Here is an 18,386-nt window from a genome sequence, read left to right on the forward strand (position 1 = left end):
GTCGGAATTACAATGTCATCGGCAAACAGCAAAGTTTTTATTTCTTCTCCACCGATTTTAATTCCTACTCCAAATTTTTCTTTTGTTTCGTTTACTGCTTGCTCAATATACAGATTGAATAAAAATGGGGATAGGCTACAACCCTGTCACACTCCCTTCCCAACCACTGCTTCCCTTTCATGCCCCTCGACTCTTTTAACTGCCATCTGGTTTCTTTAAAAATTGTAAATAGCCTTTCGCTCCCTGTATTTTACCCCTGCCACCTTCAGAATTTGAAAGAGAGTATTCGAGTCAACATTGTCAAAAGTTTTCTCTAAGTCTACAAAAGATAGAAACGTAGGTTTGCCTTTCCTTCATCTATTTTCTAAGATAAGTCGTAGAGTCAGTATTGCCTCACGTGTTCCAACATTTCTACGGAATATAAAGTGATTTTCCGCGGTGTAAAAGGCGGTTTTTCAGGGTCTTGACAGGTGGTCGTATTAATGTGAGTGGACAGTGTAGTTTGTAAAGCCATATTGCAGCTTTCCGGCGGTTACGTCGTCCTTTTTCAAACACTTAAAAGCTATGGAGCAGCACCCGCACAAAATATATCGTACAATGTTAATGTACGTATTTAACTGTGTTTGTATGATAACTAGATGAAGCACTACGTTGAAACACTATCTCTTCAACAACCTACCTAGATATAGCCTCACTTCGCATAGCAATATGTCACTGTAACATCTTTCTGAATCATGGATGGACGATTAAATGAATGGGTATACATTTCTATGACGTCCAAGTGTTTCATATTCGCTGCCACTCACTTACAATCCGCACCAAGTTCATTTGTGCGGTATTAAAGTATTTTCCCGGCTTGTGTTTCTGCCTTTGTCATTCAAAACGCGGAAAAATTAATCTTTTTTGTCGTTTGTTACCGGGCGAAATGAGATCCACTTAGACTGCTGCGAGCGCTAATCCGGGTGTACGTGCTACACCAGCGCAAATTATGCGCCCTGTGTTTACATTTAAGGAGATTATAATATGTAATTGTTCTGCTGTCTGGCGTGGCGCCCCGCAAAAATGAGAATAAAAGCCACGGGGCCCGCGGCGTAGCTCCCACCTCTGTGGGCCGTACGTGGCAGGCATTCTCCGCAGCACGAGGCAACTCTACCTTGCGGTGGTCTCGCGTGTTCTGTGGAGAGAACAGCGGTTGCTCATGTCAGGCAGTAACACATGTGTAAGATGAAACTGCTAGACGCAAAGCGCACAAGGTGTGTGACGCTATCACATGCTGGTTGCAATCTTTGTAGTATAGGCTGTGAGTTCTTAGTAAGTAAATATTACGTACACTAAAACACAGCGAGCAAAATGTATAAGGCTGACCCAAACTGTATCCCGGAGACGTAGCACAGTTCTATGAATGACATGAACTGCAAAAGATGTTGGCGGCACTTGATGGGAACACAGTCTTCTGTCATCTTCAGTCTGATCTTGTCCCTTTAAAGGTTTCCACCTGAAGCAAGCTTTCCGGAAAGGTTCCTTTGAAAAGGACACGGTTTATTCCTTTCACCTTCGCTTCCCAGTCCGACGATGTTTTCCATTTTTCCCAAATATCGGCTATGCCACTGTAAGTTGTTCCGTGCAAGAGTAGTGAGGAAGCTTAGAGGTAGGTTTTAGTCCTCTTTAAATTGTGCTGAAGGGTGCTGAAATAATATGCGCCTGTGATCTTCCACTGATGACGTCCAACACTGTCGACACACATCTATATTACTAACAGGCTAAAACGATCACCCAATTGTAGGTTGCAGTCTAACGGCTTGCAGGGGCTACAAAAATTTCATTTTCAGTGTTCCACATAACTACCGACCGAATTCAAGAATGTCATATGCTGTCAAAAATTACTTTTTAAGGGGTATAATCTTACGTTAAAGGTTGAACGAAATAAATGATGTAGTCAAGTTAGAGATTTTGTATATATGTCCTGAGGTAACGCAAATTACCCAGACCATATTCATCGAGTGTATGATAATAAGAGCATGTAGTTAGTTCAAGTGCACTTGACACATAATTGGAAACATTTTCTAAACTTCTTTTTCTCACAGCCCCACAAAATTAGAAAAGGAAAACACTTCATGGCACACTAAATGTTCGTTGATCATGTGGTAAAAGTTCAGCGTAAAGCATGACGTTTTACTTTATTACCTAATTTGGTTTTCACTTTTTCGTTAGTCCGTGGATGAATAATTCTAAACTAATAGGAACAATGTCCCACCTGTGCCCAAAACGTTCGTGACAGTTGTTTTACAGTATGGCATTACCTTATCCCCAGGAAACTTTCACATTAACTGACTTGCAGAGCTTTTCATTGATTTATGGATTTCGACTGTTTCTCATGTAGCACTAATTTTGTTATATTGGCAGATATAAGTGGCTTCTTATTTCACTTGGGCAAGTAAACAAGATGCAGTCCCTATTTCCAAAGTTAAGGCTTCATACATTATTGTAGTATACTAGTAGCAATCCCAAAAGCGATACCGAATTCTGCTGTCAAAAGTAGCTGAAGAATTGCAAGGGGACAACGAGACAGCTTTAGAAGAAATGAGGTAAGTAGGCTTCTTTTCTCAATCAGAGAATGAGTGCAGACTGGTAGCATCTTGCAGTCCTCCATATCCAACTTCATAGACAACTTACGGTAATAGCGTACTTGCATGCGGTAATGTATCACGGCAGGAAGACTGCTTATTTTGATCTTTTTCAATGGAAGAGACTGGGTGTGAACAGATACAAGTAGATGATTACGGCATGCCGAGGACATCGAAATGTGACGATGAGCGGAACGAAGGGCAATTACTGTACCCCCACGAGAGGAGCAAGTGCAGAAAAGCTAAGAGGAATTTGGCGACCCTGCCAGGACGCAAACGGCTGAGGGGAGACGGACCGCGCAGCCTTTGTGCCTTAACGCGGCATCAGACCAGTACGCAGTGTCGCTGTCTGTGTTAAAGCGTTACGGTTGTCACGTCGCGGTTAGACACGATTTAACCTCCGGCGGGCCTTGAAAAGGTGAGCGCAACAGAATATAACGAGAAAGTCGCGCGCGTGGCGAGCGGGCGGCAGCGACAGCCGCGCGGAAAGCGCAGCTGACGATGTGCCGTTTCATATTTATGCCTGCCCGGCTGTTTGTGTGCATACCACTTCAGAAATACGAAGCGCGCCGCCTCGCGCATTGTGCTCTTTGTCGAAGTGTATTCCATATTTTTTAACATAAAAGCAGACTGCAGGGGACAGCAGAGGCAAAACGCGCGGGCCGTGTGTATGTGTATGGCAGTGGCCACGCAATCCGGCAGCTCTACTAGACCTCTGGGGAAAGGGCGCGCTAAAAAGTAGGGAAGGGGGGCGAAAATAACGAAAAAAAAGAAGGAGAAGGAAGAAGAAACGGAGCTGTATATTTCAGCGGTAACAAAAGCGCACCGGGCTCAGTACAACGGCGGTAGGGAAAAAAAAATATCGGAATGAATGTGAAAGGCAGAGGAAACGCGAACAGGGCGAGGCGATTTGGAGCGGCTTCCTGAGGGTGGCGGCGGAAATGCGAGGCGAAGGCCGAGGAGCGGAGGAAGGAAGCGGGGGAGGAAGGAAGGATGGCAGGGGGAGGGGAAGAGGTGTCAACTTGGCACGCGTGCAGCGCCACAGCCGCTAAGAGAGGCCGCTGCCACCCATCTGGCTACTCGCTTTCCATTGCGGTGACTCCTCGGCGTACGCAACCACGTGGCTCTCCTAAAGGAGGCGCGGCATTTCAGTTGGTTGTGTCTTGCACCAGAGGACGGCTATCTGTTCTCAAGTAACCAAAGCGCTGCTATAGTGATGTGTTATGGCGTCGCGTCCCAGCACAGTTTTTTAGTGCGATCGGAACGTTGACGACAATCAGAGGGTTGTTGGAGTGCCCAACTTTATTGACGGAGATGAGAGGGAGAATGCTTTCCAAGGTAGACTGAGTGGTTATTGAATACAGTGGTAATCTTTTAGGGTATGCTGAAGGATTCAGTATTCATTTAAGTAATATCTTTATTCTCTTTCACAACTTATAAAAGAGGTGCCAGTTCCTGACCCCTTTCTGTACTACTTGTCAGACTCAGTTTACTCTTATCAGCAAAAAAAAAAAAAAAAAAAAAAAAGTTCAAATGGCTCCGAGCACTGTGGGACTTAACATCTGTGGTCATCAGTCCCCTAGAACCTAGAACTACTTAAACCTAACTAACCTAAGGACATCACACACATCCATGCCCGAGGCAGGATTCGAACCTGCGACCGTAGCAGTCACGCGGTTCCAGACTGAAGCGCCTAGAACCGCACGGCCACACCGGCCGGCTCTTATCAGCAGGCCACTCGCCTAAGCTTCCAAGAGACAATTATTCTTCCATAAATCGTTCTTGTTAATTACGAAGTTACAAATGCTAGCTGTTCCTTGAGACAAAGACAGATTGTCTCTGTTTAGAGCTATTCCCCAGAATAGATAATGATTACTTATCTTGCTGTTGCTGTGTTTGTCTCCAGATCTGATCACCGACTTCTCGCTGCGAATATTACTTCTGCATACTCATGTTGCGCGGCGGACTGGCGTACAACTGCTTTCGGACTCCTCCATCAGACTGACTCTTCTCATTTTATCTCTTGCTTGTATACCGTTTAAGTGGCGGCTGATCCTCGATTTGATTCCTCCTAGAGGTTTCCGCTCGACGTTACCACTTACGTACACTGGAAAGCTTCCGTTGAAGTTAGGGCTTGTATCCCTTGGCGCAGTCTCAAATAGTTCCATCACGTGTTTAGTCCGTGATCTGACGGGCTACTGGAGGTCCCTACTTTACATAACATATGGAAAACTTCTGTTGTCGTCCAACTGCTGTTGAAATAATGTCTTAATGTGCGTGTTTTGATCGTATGCGTTCTTAGGTCTCTCTCCTTCACAAATATCCTCCACTAGAGTTTCTCAATGCTTAAACTGGGATGCTTCTAACTTCATGAAGTGACAATCGTTCTCCGCTCATTTTATCTGACAAGCATTGCTTAATAAAATCATTATTAATTTGTTTTTTTGCTTGGGACTGGACAATGGTTCGTATTCACCTTCACCAATGAGCGTCACAGACTTCAGAGATTGTAATAAATAACACATTTAAAATTATTTGATGTAATGTACAGTCGGTGCCTGGCAAACAGCTAGAGAGGAATGGAAAGGGATGGGGAGTGTGTTACTTTTTGCTTGTAGGACCCTTGGAACTGCCGAATGATCGCGACAGTGTGGAGTTATGAGAAATTTTATTTGCAGTGTACTTAAAAAAGGAAAAAGAAAAAAAAATAAATAAATAAAAAGGCAGAGGTGATATCAATCCATATGTTGCTTTGCACATCCCAGTGTACTGCTGTGGAGTTGGTATACCTTTTCCTTTCTCTGACGTTGCCAGGAAAGGGGGGGGGGGGGCATAATAAAAAAAAAAAAAGGGAAGGTATTGCGTGGCATTGATGGCCGGGAGGCCCCAACTGGGGGAATTCGGCCGCTGGATTGCAAGTCGTTTCCAGGCGTCGGTCCATAACAACCTGTCCTCTGATAGAGGGCAGTGGATTTCCTCATCTTCGGTCCGTATTTTCCGTACAACGATTCCTCATTCGTCTCTGCTCCGCTTATATACTAAGGTGAAAAAAGTCAAGGAATATTTCCTAATACCCTGTCGGATCTCCATTTGCCCTGCGTAGTGCAGGAAATCGAAGTCGCATGGACTCAACAAATTGCTGAACTCCCCTGCAGAAATACTGAACCATATTACCTCTGTAGCCGTCCGTAATTGCGAATGTGTTACCAGCGCAGGATTTTGTGCGCGAACTGACCTGTCGATTATGTCCCGTAAATGTTGATGTGTGGCCAAATCAAAAATGGTTCAAATGGCTCTGAGCACTATGGGACTTAACATCTATGGTCATCAGTCCCGTAGAACTTAGAACTACTTAAACCTAACTAACCTAAGGACGTCACACAACACCCAGTCATCACGAGGCAGAGAAAATCCCTGACCCCGCCGAGAATCGAACCCGGGCGCGGGAAGCGAGAACGCTACCGCACGACCACGAGCTGCGGACGTGGCCAAATCATTCAGTCGAATTGTCCAGAATGTTCTTCAAATCTGTCGCGAACGATTGTGGCCCAGTGACATGACATCGTTGTTTGGGAACATGAGGTCTGTGAATGGCTGCAAGTGGTCTCCAGTTAGCCTAACATATCCATTTCCATTCAATGATAGTTACAGCTGGACCAGACGACCCAATGCATTCCATGTAAACACAGCGCACACCATTACGGAGCCATCACCAGCTTGCACAGTGACTCGTTGACAACCTGGGTCCATAGCTTCGTGGTGTGTGCGTCATACTGGGAACCCTGCCATAGGCTTTTACCGACTCATCAGACCAGGCCACGATTTTGCAGTCGTCTTGGCTCCAACGTTGGTCAAGAGCCCGGCAGAGACTGCAGGCGATGCCGTGCTGTTAGCAAAGGCACTCACGTCGCTCGCCTGCTGCCACAGCCCATTAAAGCCAAATTTCGCCGCACCGTCCTAACGGATACGTTCGTCGTACATCCCACATTTGATTTCTGCGGTTATTGTTGCTTGTCTGTTAACACTGACAACAATACGCAAAAGCCTTTGCTCTCGATTGTTAAGTTCAGTGCGTTGCTCGTGGTCAGTAGTAAAGCCTCGAATTTCATATTCTCGGCACACTCTTGACACTTTGGATTTTGTGAGTTTCCTAAAGATTTCCGGAATGGAATGTCTCACGTATCCATCTCCAACTACCATTCCGCGTTCAAAGTGTGTTAAGCTCGTCGTGCTGCAATAATCACGTTAGAAGCCTTTCCACACGAATGAGCTGCGCACAAATGAGTAATGCACCGCGCTTTTATATACTGTACCTTGCGATATTGTCGTCATCTGTATATGTGCATACCGCTATGCCATGACTTTTGCCACCTCACTGTATACTTTCCTTACTGGGTCACGAGTCGACAACACCGCCACACTGCATTCGATCTCACGGTGGACAATGGACAGGCTGTAGTTCATCTTTGTACCCTGGGACGTAGATGTACGAGGCGCGTTTTTTAATTAAGTACCGTTTTGAAATTAAAAAAAAGATGTGCTAAGATACCTCAATAATTTTATTTTTACATGAAAGCCTGTACCTTCATCTACGCTCAGACGCCATTAAAGTCTGATTCTTCCTTATTTACGTTGTGTACTGAGTGTTTAAGATGCCTCCGATAATCGTGAGTCCCGCCGACTGTGAAGTACGGGCTGTTATAAGATTTCGTAGTGTTAAAGGCCTAAAAGCGATCAATATTCATTGTGAGATCTATGCAGTTTACGAAGAAAACATTATGAGTGATGTAATGGTAAGAAAGTGGGTGAGATAATTTGAAGATGGTCGCACAAATGTGCATGATGAACAACGGAGTGGGCGTCCTTCGGTCGTTGATGGAAGTTTGGTGCAGGAAGTGAATAAAGTGAGAGAAAACAGACGCTTTACGATTTCCTCCTTGCGGGATGACTTTCCTTATGTTTCTCGTAGTGTTTTGTATGGCATTGTGACCGAACACTCTATTTACCGAAAATTGTGAGCACGTTGAGTATTGAAAATGTTAACACATGTGCACAAAACCACACGTTTAGACTTTCCTTGAGCGGTACCACCACAACGACGGTGATGATTTCTTAATCCAAATTGTTACGGGCGATGAAACATGGGTAGCCTACGTCACACCAGAATCAAAACAACAGTCCATGGAAGTTGAGCAAGAGCATCGTTTTGCTGCCAGGCAATGCCCGTCCGCATGTGGCGAATCAGACCACAGATCTCATCACATCTTTTCGATGGGAAACTCTAGATCATCCTCCGTACAGCCCCGATCTTGCGCGCAGTGACTACCATCTGTTCCCGCACTTGTAGAAACACCTGGACGGTCAGCGCCTTCAAGACGATGACGAAGTCGAAACAGTGAGCCGAGCGGTCTAGGCCGCTGCAGTCATGGACTGTGCGGCTGGTCCCGGCGGAGGTTCGAGTCCTCCCTTGGGCATGGGTGTGTGTGTTTGTCCTTAGGGTCATTTAGGTTAAGTAGTGTGTAAGCTTAGGTACTGATGAGCTTAGCAGCTAAGTCCCATAAGATTTCACACACATTTGAACATTTTTTTTTTTTTTTTTCAAAACAGTGGTGATGCAGTGGTTAACAAGTCAGGCGGCAGACTTCTATGAGGAGGGTATTCAAAATCTGGTACAACGGTATGACAAGTGCCTCAATATTGATGGAAATTATGTAGAAAAGTAGATTAAGGTACAGGCTTTCATGTAAAAATAAAATTATTGGGATATTTTAGCACGTCTTTTTTAAATTTCATAACGGTACTTAATTAAAAAACACGCCTCGTAGTTGTGTACCACTGATGTCAACTGGCGCGTGATTACTGATATTTTCGCTCATCAGTGTATCTTCCATCGCTTAAGTCACCAGCGTAATTATACAGGGTGTTACAAAAAGGTGTGGCCAAACTTTCAGGAAACATTCCTCACACACAACTAAAGAAAAGATGTTATGTGGACATGTGTCCGGAAACGCGTAATTTCCATGTTAGAGCTCATTTTAGTGTCGTCAGTATTTACTGTACTTCCTCGATTCACCGCCAGTTGGCCCAATTGAAGAAAGGTAATGTTGACTTAGGTGCTTGTGTTGACGTGCGCCTCATTGCTCTACAGTACTAGCATCAAGCACAAATAAAGATGGGAAAGCATCAACAGGTTAGTGTTCATCACGAACGTGGTTTTGCAGTCAGTGCAATGTTTACAAATGCGGAGTTGGCAGATGCCCATTTGATGTATGGATTAGCACGGGGCAATAGCCGTGGCGCGTTACGTTTGTATCGAGACAGATTTCCAGAACGAAGGTGTCCCGACAGGAAGACGTTCGAAGCAATTGGTCGGCGTCTTAGGGAACACGGAACATTCCAGCCTATGACTCGCGACTGGGGAATGCCTAGAACGACGAGGACACCTGCAATGGACGAAGCAATTCTTCGTGCAGTTGACGATGGCCCTAATGTCAGCGTCAGAGAAGTTGCTGCTGTACAAGGTAACGTTGACCACGTCACTGTATGGAGAGTGCTACCGGAGAACCAGTTGTTTCCGTACCATGTACAGCGTGTGCAGGCACTATCACCAGCTGATTGGCCTCCACGGGTGCACTTCTGCGAATGGTACATCCAACAATGTGTCAATCCTCATTTCAGTGCAAATGTTCTCTTTACGGATGAGGCTTCATTCCAACGTGATCAAATGGTAAATTTTCACAATCAACATGTGTGGGCTGACGAGAATCCGCACGCAATTGTGCAATCACGTCATCAACACAGAGTTTCTGTGAACGTTTGGGCAGGCATTGCTGGTGATGTCTCGATTGGGCCCCATGTTCTTCCACCTACTCTCAATGGAGCACGTTATCATGATTTCATACGGGATACTCTACCTGTGTTGCTAGAACATGTGCCTTTACAAGTACGACACAACATGTGGTTCATGCACGACGGAGCTCCTGCACATTTCAGTCGAAGTGTTCGTACGCTTCTCAACAAAAAAAAAAAAAAAAAAAATGGTTCAAATGGCTCTGAGCACTATGGGACTTAACTACTATGGTCATCAGTCCCCTAGAACTTAGAACTACTTAAACCTAACTAACCTAAGGACATGACACACATCCATGCCCGAGGCAGGATTCGAACCTGCGACCGTAGCGGTCACGCGGTTCCAGACTGTAGCGCCTATAACCGCACGGCCACTCCGGCCGGCTTCTCAACAACAGATTCGGTGACCGGTGGATTGGTAGAGTCGGACCAATTCCATGGCCTCCACGCTCTCCTGACCTCAACCCTCTTGAATTTCATTTATGGGGGCATTTGAAAGCTCTTGTCCACGCAACTCCGGTACCAAATGTAGAGACTCTTCGTGCTCGTATTGTGGACGGCTGTGATACAATACGCCATTCTCCAGGGCTGCATCAGCGCATCAGGGATTCCATGCGACTGAGGGTGGATGCATGTATCCTCGCTAACGGAGGACATTTTGAACATTTCAAGTGTTTGAAGTCACGCTGGTACGTTCTGTTGCTGTGTGTTTCCATTCCATGATTAATGTGATTTGAAGAGATGTAATAAAATGAGCTCTAACATGGAAAGTAAGCGTTTCCGGACACATGTCCACATAACATATTTTCTTTGTAACACCCTGTATAATAGGGCGAGAGGCTACAGTTCTTCGCGCGGGACCTTAATTTTCTTGGATTTTAATCCAAAGACGCCACTGTGCGGCCTGTAGCGAGGGTACGTATCGATGTACCGCCCTTCCTCTTCCATTCTTCGGCGAAAAATGACGCTGCGGCGCTGTTGTGTACGGCAGAGGTCGTAAACAGGGCTACCAACGTGACATTTGACGGGGTCCTCGCAACAGGCTTTGACATTTGCACCGTATGTGAAACTCGGCTCTGCGCGGTGGCGCCGGCGGCCGTACTGGGGCTGCCAGTGATGTGTGGATGACGAAGCTCAGCCAGCAGTGCATCTTGCCGCAGCCGCGAGTGATAAACGGGCCGTAAGACGGGAGCCGCGCGCGGGCTTAGCGACACTCGATGTAATTACCAGGCTAGAACGTCAACGCCTGCGACAGAGGCGGGCGCGGACCGCGCCGGCGCGCCGGCGTCGCTGCTGCGCGACGTCATTAGATTTATCGAAACGCGCGTGTGCGGCCGGGCCCAGTTATCCGATTAGGCGCGCAGTAAATCAAAACGGCGGGGATAATACGTCAGAGTAATCGCCAAGACCAACAGCGCAGCGCCGGCCTGCTAAGCTCTTTACGCGGGGGCGGCCTAATGAATACCCACGGCACGCGCCGTCGCTCGCGATTGGCCGCTGACGAGTGACGCGGTCTAATTCGGCGAATGTCCCGCACGCCCATTGAGTCCGGAGCCGGCTGACGCGGATGCGACGCTCATTTCCCTGCGTCAGCCCCCTAATTTGACATGAACTCTCCCGGCTGTTTTCATGCATGTTTTCAGCTCTTCCTCTGCATCTTTACTGGTTTCCTCGCAGTTTCCGCCATCGTATCCCTCTGACGTATCGGTAATCTCGACTGTCGCTGGCAGCTCACTTTTCTTTGTTCTACCACAATCTACTGATGATTGGCGAACTGCAATTCCGACTATCAGACTAAGAAGATGGCGCTACACATTGGTGAGAATAAATATAAAGGCACATGTCTATTGAGATCCCCTGCTATACCCGCAGGACAGGACAGATAGTTTAATTTCTGGAATGGAGCCAAAATGAGCGGCTGTCAGTTGCACTCGAACATACTACTTTATTCATTTGACAAACATTACAAGAGAAAAGAAAACATTAAAAACACAGCAAGCCAAACATTAATTTGAGAATTCCCAGCTAAATGCGCCATTCAATCTCAAGCCTCAAGGGCAAAACAACTTTAATTTAAAACCGGCTGAAGTCCAATCACTTAATACTCAAAAACAAGAATTTGAATTTTAAAAGGCAGAAGGCCCTTTCCTATTTTTTTAAAAAATAAATCACGCTGAAGGCCCAAACTATCTCACGCCTTAAGTGCAAAACAAATTTAATTTAAAATCGGCTAGAAGCCATACATAAACAAACAACAAGGACAAATAAGAAAAGGCAGCACATCAAACGGCGCCCAGAAGTTTCCAACGGTCTGCCTGGAATTCAAACACTAACGCTCGCTTAGGTGAGACAGGCAGTCGGCCCAACAATTCTCAATCCGACGGCAACCCAACCGACAGACGGTCGACGGACCAAGCGACAGGATGACTTCCGCTCCACCCGACCAGCACACAACAGGGAGTTCAGTGGCACAACGCAGATAGTATCGGCGCAGACAACGAATTACACATTCAGCTGTCAAACTACACGCCGTGCTGGACAGCCACAACACGACGAGGGAAATACACTGCCTGAATTTACGTCAACGCCCAGGGGAGGTAACCGGAACGTTAACAGCCACTAGGCAGAAGATTCCGCTGGTGCACTTCAATTAAAAAATAATCAAGTCACGTTAAACTCCACAGGAGGGCGGCTGGAATTTCGCCAACTTGAAAACACACGTTGTTGCTCGCGGGAATCTCCCAACAGCCCACAACGAAATTCAAACGACACAGCGTGAACAGTTGGGGCTGGCTGGCAGATTGAGTAAAGACTCAGCTTTCGTGTCGGGGATGAGTGAGCCACAGACCTCGTAGCAATGGGAACAGCCACCTCACACACCGACCGCGCGTGGACGCCGCCAGCGGTGCCGGCCAGACACGTGCCACGGAAACTTCCCCGCTGCTCCAAGCCAACCGACCAACTGCCCGCAGACGGCACAGCTGGAAAGTACAAGCGCGAGGACAAAGATAGTACAAGCGTGCGAATATCGATACACGCTCCTGCTGCGACTTGCGGAGAGAGAGGATAACAGCATAATCGCGATAACTGCGGGAGACTAATCACAGAATAGCAGCCAAGGTTTAATGCAAAGCATAACACGAGCCAGCCACGGGTCGTCTGTTTGTGGCAGAAACGCGTTTATTAGGTATTTGGTACTGCACGCATTTTTCCAGTACGGGTTACAACAAAGCAAAACGGATCCGAAGTTGGTATAAAGACAGGTCCGTTAGAAGCCGCGCCCTGTAGTAAATGTCAATAGTTCACTACAATTACGGTGTGGAGGCGTGTCTGCTAATGTCGTAGCGCAGTCGAAAGACACTATCGGGTGAAGAGCAAGTAAGTATTACGGCGTACAATGAAATGGGCCTGTCTTAAGCGCCAGACTGCTAAGAAATTAGGACGTTCCAGTTGTGTTAGTGATAATTTTGTCTGATTGCACGGTACGGTAGAAACGGTAGATACGGCCAGACACGAGAATTCTCAGTATCAGACACGAGTCTGATTCTCCGTAAAGCATAAGGCAATAGTTTGTGTTCCTCTGAAATCATGACTGGTTTGCGGTTATCAGTCACTCCCAGATGTGTAAGACAGATCCCGACGCAAGAAACGAATCTGACATTCCAGAAACGACTCCTTTAAGACAACTTTGAACAATGCGCGTAAGCAGGCTCGACTGCAGTTTGCGGAAGAACGTAGAATGGAACAAATTAATTTTCAATGATTAGAAGAAGTTTAACGTTTCCAGAATGAGATTTTCACTCTGCAGCGAAGTGTGCGCTGATATGAAACTTCCTGGCAGATTAAAACTGTGTGCCGCACCGAGACTCGAACTCGGGACCTTCGCCTATCGCGGGCAAGTGCTCTACCAAGTGAGCTACCCAAGCACGACTCACGCCCCGTCCTCACAGCTTTACTTCTGCCAGTAGAGTGGTAGAACACTTGCCCGCGAAAGGCTTGTCACCTACATTCTAATTCGGACTCTGGATCTGGTGTTCGTTAGTTCACTATTTGCTGTGTCGGTTGAGCGGGCATGTTTTTATTCTATCTAAGAACACTGGGGTATTCAGTGGAATGCGGAGACAGCATTAAAGCTGATAGTTTTATCCCAACTGGAATGTGTGTGAGACCCTACGAACTGCGGCTGTAAAAAGAAATTGAAAAGATCAGTTGCTTGGAGAGGAATAAGTGAGCTGTTAGAAAATAACGTGCACGATGTTAAAAAAAAGAAAATTGAAATTTTATGGATCTCTTTTTACTGCAGGTGTAGCTCTCCTAAAAGAGGTGTCATCCTTCGTACTTTTAGGGCCTACATAATGCAATAACAATTCGAGATCTGTAGCTTTCATTGGGAAAAAAATATGAAATAGCCTATTTTCCAAAACTGTTTTAAGGTGAGACATTCATTTTATTTCGTTTGAAAGAGAGGTTGTCCAACGGTATCGTTTTTTCTTCTACTTCTTTTTCTGATGATGATCAGCTTCTTGCAGCAAAATAAATGCTGCACATTCGACGACTGATAAATCCTCTTCTCCCCTCGTAATACCAGCCGGTGAAACTGTTATCAAAACGCTACTTCGTAATAATAACAAAATGGGAGAAACCTCGGCAAGTTATCAAAGCCGTATACGATTCCACATGACCGAATGTCTTGGTCCCAACCTCTTGCTTCGGTGACGATGACAGGCCGACCGCAAATGCCTTGGCGACCAACGATAGGCCGAATCCACTGGCTGTCGTTCGTTTGCCTTCGTTAGGTTAGTGTGTACACGCTTATACAGCAAGGGATATTGAAAATCTCTTGCGGCGTGCGTGCGCTGTAGCTTTAGGCGATTTTGTTACGCACTTTCAGGTTGCTTCCCTGCTTGATAGACCGCAACTGTCCTACATCGAAGTGATCGTCTCGACTATGGTCATCCTACACACGCCGTACTCGTATATCCACAGTGACATGTTGTAGTTTGTTTTGACCGCGCCGAATGCGACCGTCTTTTGTTTTATTTTTGTGGCTGTGGCAACATCTGCTGTTCCGCTGGGTATTGTATGCCTGCCTCGTATGTATGTACCTCCACAACTCAAAGTCATATACGGTTAGCGTCGCTGTCTTTGATGCGGAAGGAGCCGGTTTTGATTCCTGGTAACTCATATCTCTCTCTCTCTCTCTTTTTTTTGAGTTAGAGAGGTCTAGTACGGGATCCACTCAGCCCAAGTGAGGCCAAGAGACAGGCAGGCTGCTTGACTGAAGAAGCAGCGGTGACGTCAGGATTCACCTACTGGCAATAACAACTGGAAGGATTGGTGACGTGCTGATCACATGTCCCACGACCATACATCGCTCCTCGCACTGCCTTGTAAGCAGCACTCAGCCAATCGAAAGAAGACAACACCCTAATCAGTGTGCGGTGTATGTAAATATATAACACACGAAATAGAATAGCAAACGCTGCCACAGCCACTAAAACGATACAAAATACAGTCGAATTTCGCAACAATAAAACAGAGTACACGAGGTATCACCACATGCGAACGAGAAAATATTGCGTGTCAGTACAGTACACACATGTATGTAAAAGAATGCGTGAAAATAAGGCAGGAGTCAAAGAACGTGAATAACAAGGTAAAAAAATAATACACTCCTGGAAATGGAAAAAAGAACACATTGACACAGGTGTGTCAGACCCACCATACTTGCTCCGGACACTGCGAGAGGGCTGTACAAGCAATGATCACACGCACGGCACAGCGGACACACCAGGAACCGTGGTGTTGGCCGTCGAATGGCGCTAGCTGCGCAGCATTTGTGCACCGCCGCCGTCAGTGTCAGCCAGTTTGCCGTGGCATACGGAGCTCCGTCGCAGTCTTTAACACTGGTAGCATTCCGCGACAGCGTGGACGTGAACCGTATGTGCAGTTGACGGACTTTGAGCGAGGGCGTATAGTGGGCATGCGGGAGGCCGGGTGGACGTACCGCCGAATTGCTCAACACGTGGGGCGTGAGGTCTCCACAGTACATCGATGTTGTCGCCAGTGGTCGGCGGAAGGTGCACGTGCCCGTCGACCTGGGACCAGACCGCAGCGACGCACGGATGCACGCCAAGACCGTAGGATCCTACGCAGTGCCGTAGGGGACCGCACCGCCACTTCCCAGCAAATTAGGGACACTGTTGCTCCTGGGGTATCGGCGAGGACCATTCGCAACCGTCTCCATGAAGCTGGGCTACGGTCCCGCACACCGTTAGGCCGTCTTCCGCTCACGCCCCAACATCGTGCAGCCCGCCTCCAGTGGTGTCGCGACAGGCGTGAATGGAGGGACGAATGGAGACGTGTCGTCTTCAGCGATGAGAGTCGCTTCTGCCTTGGTGCCAATGATGGTCGTATGCGTGTTTGGCGCCGTGCAGGTGAGCGCCACAATCAGGACTGCATAGTACCGAGGCACACAGGGCCAACACCCGGCATCATGGTGTGGGGAGCGATCTCCTACACTGGCCGTACACCACTGGTGATCGTCAAGGGGACACTGAATAGTGCACGGTACATCCAAACCGTCATCGAACCCATCGTTCTGCCATTCCTAGACCGGCAAGGGAACTTGCTGTTCCAACAGGACAATGCACGTCCGTATGTATCCCGTGCCACCCAACGTGCTCTAGAAGGTGTAAGTCAACTACCCTGGCCAGCAAGATCTCCGGATCTGTCCCCCATTGAGCATGTTTGGGACTGGATGAAGCGTCGTCTCACGCGGTCTGCACGTCCAGCACGAACGCTGGTCCAACTGAGGCGCCAGGTGGAAATGGCATGGCAAGCCGTTCCACAGGACTACATCCAGCATCTCTACGATCGTCTCCATGGGAGAATAGCAGCCTGCATTGCTGCGAAAGGTGGATATACACTGTACTAGTGCCGACATTGTGCATGCTCTGTTGCCTGTGTCTAAGTGCCTGTGGTTCTGTCAGTGTGATCATGTGATGTATCTGACCCCAGGAATGTGTCAATAAAGTTTCCCCTTCCTGGGACAATGAATTCACGGTGTTCTTATTTCAATTTCCAGGAGTGTATTAAAATAGATAATTGTTATGAATGAAAACACTTACGACATTGTGTAATATTCTACAATATTTATTGTTTATTTCACAAACCTGTTTTCGCTCGTTATGCCGTCATCAGGTACAAAGATAAATATGCTGCGCAGCCAAACTTTTGTAGAATCAAAGATTTTAAAGTACTACATCACAGAGTGTCTCCGTTTCCGAAGATGAAAATTGTTAATGTTAGATTTAGGAATAAAATGAGAGGAATTATTTCAGTGAAAGTGTATTCCTAAATATAACGTTAAGAATTTACATCATTGGAAACGGAGATACTCTGTAGCTGCAATGATTTAAAATCTTTGATCCTACAAAAATTTCACTGCACATTTATCTTTGTACCTAATGAAGGCTAATTGGCCGACAATCTGTTTGCGAAATAAATAATAAATATTGCAGAATATTACACCAGCGTCTTGTATGTTTTCATTCGTAATGCATAGAATATATTACCAAGAACCAACGACACAGTCTGCCAATGCAGAAAATGTTTATGATGTCGCTAAAAAGACTTGTAAACAAAACCGAAATTGTTACAGTGACCACTGAAGATTTTAAAAGTAATTCTCAACGCGTGTGGCCCAATAAGGTTTTTACCGCCAAAAAATAAGAAAAATTCCCGAAATTACTTGTAGCTTAGCTTTCTTTCCATCTGTTGGCGATTCATAAGTTGATGATCCTGTGCTCGCATTGGATCAGTACCTCTCGGAAGTCGCTATTCTTGTAAGCGTGAACGGCAATGGTGGCCAGGTGTAATTGATCAGAAGGCGTGTAATGCGGACGGCGTCAAAACCCCGCCAGCCAACAGTCAGTGTAGCAGCGGTTGGCTGCACTGTAAGCAGCGGTGGCGGACACCTGCGGTAATTCCCCGGCGCGCCACCCAGCGAGACCGGCCTTTTGTCCGCAAGCCAGGCCGCTTTTGTGCCGCCGCGCATAGAAATGCGCCTCCCTCGCTAATTCCATAAAATCTACGCGGCTCGCCAACCTTTCACAATTACCCCGCTACACCATTTAATAAGATAAATGAATTACGCGGGTAAATAAATGGAAACATACGGTCGGCGTGGTAGGCCGGCCCCCCGGTGTTTGCTGGCGTTCGGAAGTGGAGAGGGCTGCGGTGTGGCGTTTGCGGGCGGCGCGAGGCGCGGGGATGTAAATTTCAGCTATGCGGTCGCATTTCGCCCAATCGATGACCCACCACGCAGGCCCTCGCATCGCAATGGAATGCAAGAGGCCTCTGTGCAGGGTAGGGGATCCGCGCCGGCGGCTCCGTCATCTCACTTATTATGCAAGTTTTATTTTGACTTCTAGATGTCTAGCAATTTGGATATTTCTAAATTAATTCGCTGACTGCGAGTTCGTTGACATCAGCGGTGTTAGATCTAATACACTGTGGTGTCACAAGAAAATTTGTGCCAGACCGGTACTCGAACCCCCATTTCCCGCGTATTAATTCGCTGACTGCGAGTTCGTTGACATCAGCGGTGTTAGATCTAATACACTGTGGTGTCACAAGAAAATTTGTGCCAGACCGGTACTCGAACCCCCATTTCCCGCGTATCCCGAGCGGTCGCCTTCACCACTTCGGCTGTCTATGCACGCTCCACTGACCTTCCCAGACTTGCATATGTCACAATGGCCACATCCATACACGAACCTTCAACATCGCAGCGCGTCAGCAATCGTTGGTTAATATACTGAAAAACTAAAAACCCGCCTCGATTGCGAAAAAAGCACCTAGCGTTGTTAACCCAGGTTTCGGCGTAGATAACTACACCTTCTTCAGAAC

At 46.9% G+C, this 18,386-nt stretch overlaps 1 long non-coding RNA gene across 1 annotated transcript in view; it reads left to right on the forward strand.

Annotated features, from left to right (window-relative positions):
- The window catches only part of LOC124789581, a 663,455-nt gene that overhangs the window by 458,411 nt on the left and 186,658 nt on the right, over positions 1-18,386 (forward strand). The gene's annotated exons all lie outside the window — the stretch shown is intronic.

This window comes from Schistocerca piceifrons, chromosome 3 (assembly GCF_021461385.2).
Source record: "Schistocerca piceifrons isolate TAMUIC-IGC-003096 chromosome 3, iqSchPice1.1, whole genome shotgun sequence".
Lineage (NCBI taxonomy): Eukaryota > Metazoa > Arthropoda > Insecta > Orthoptera > Acrididae > Schistocerca > Schistocerca piceifrons.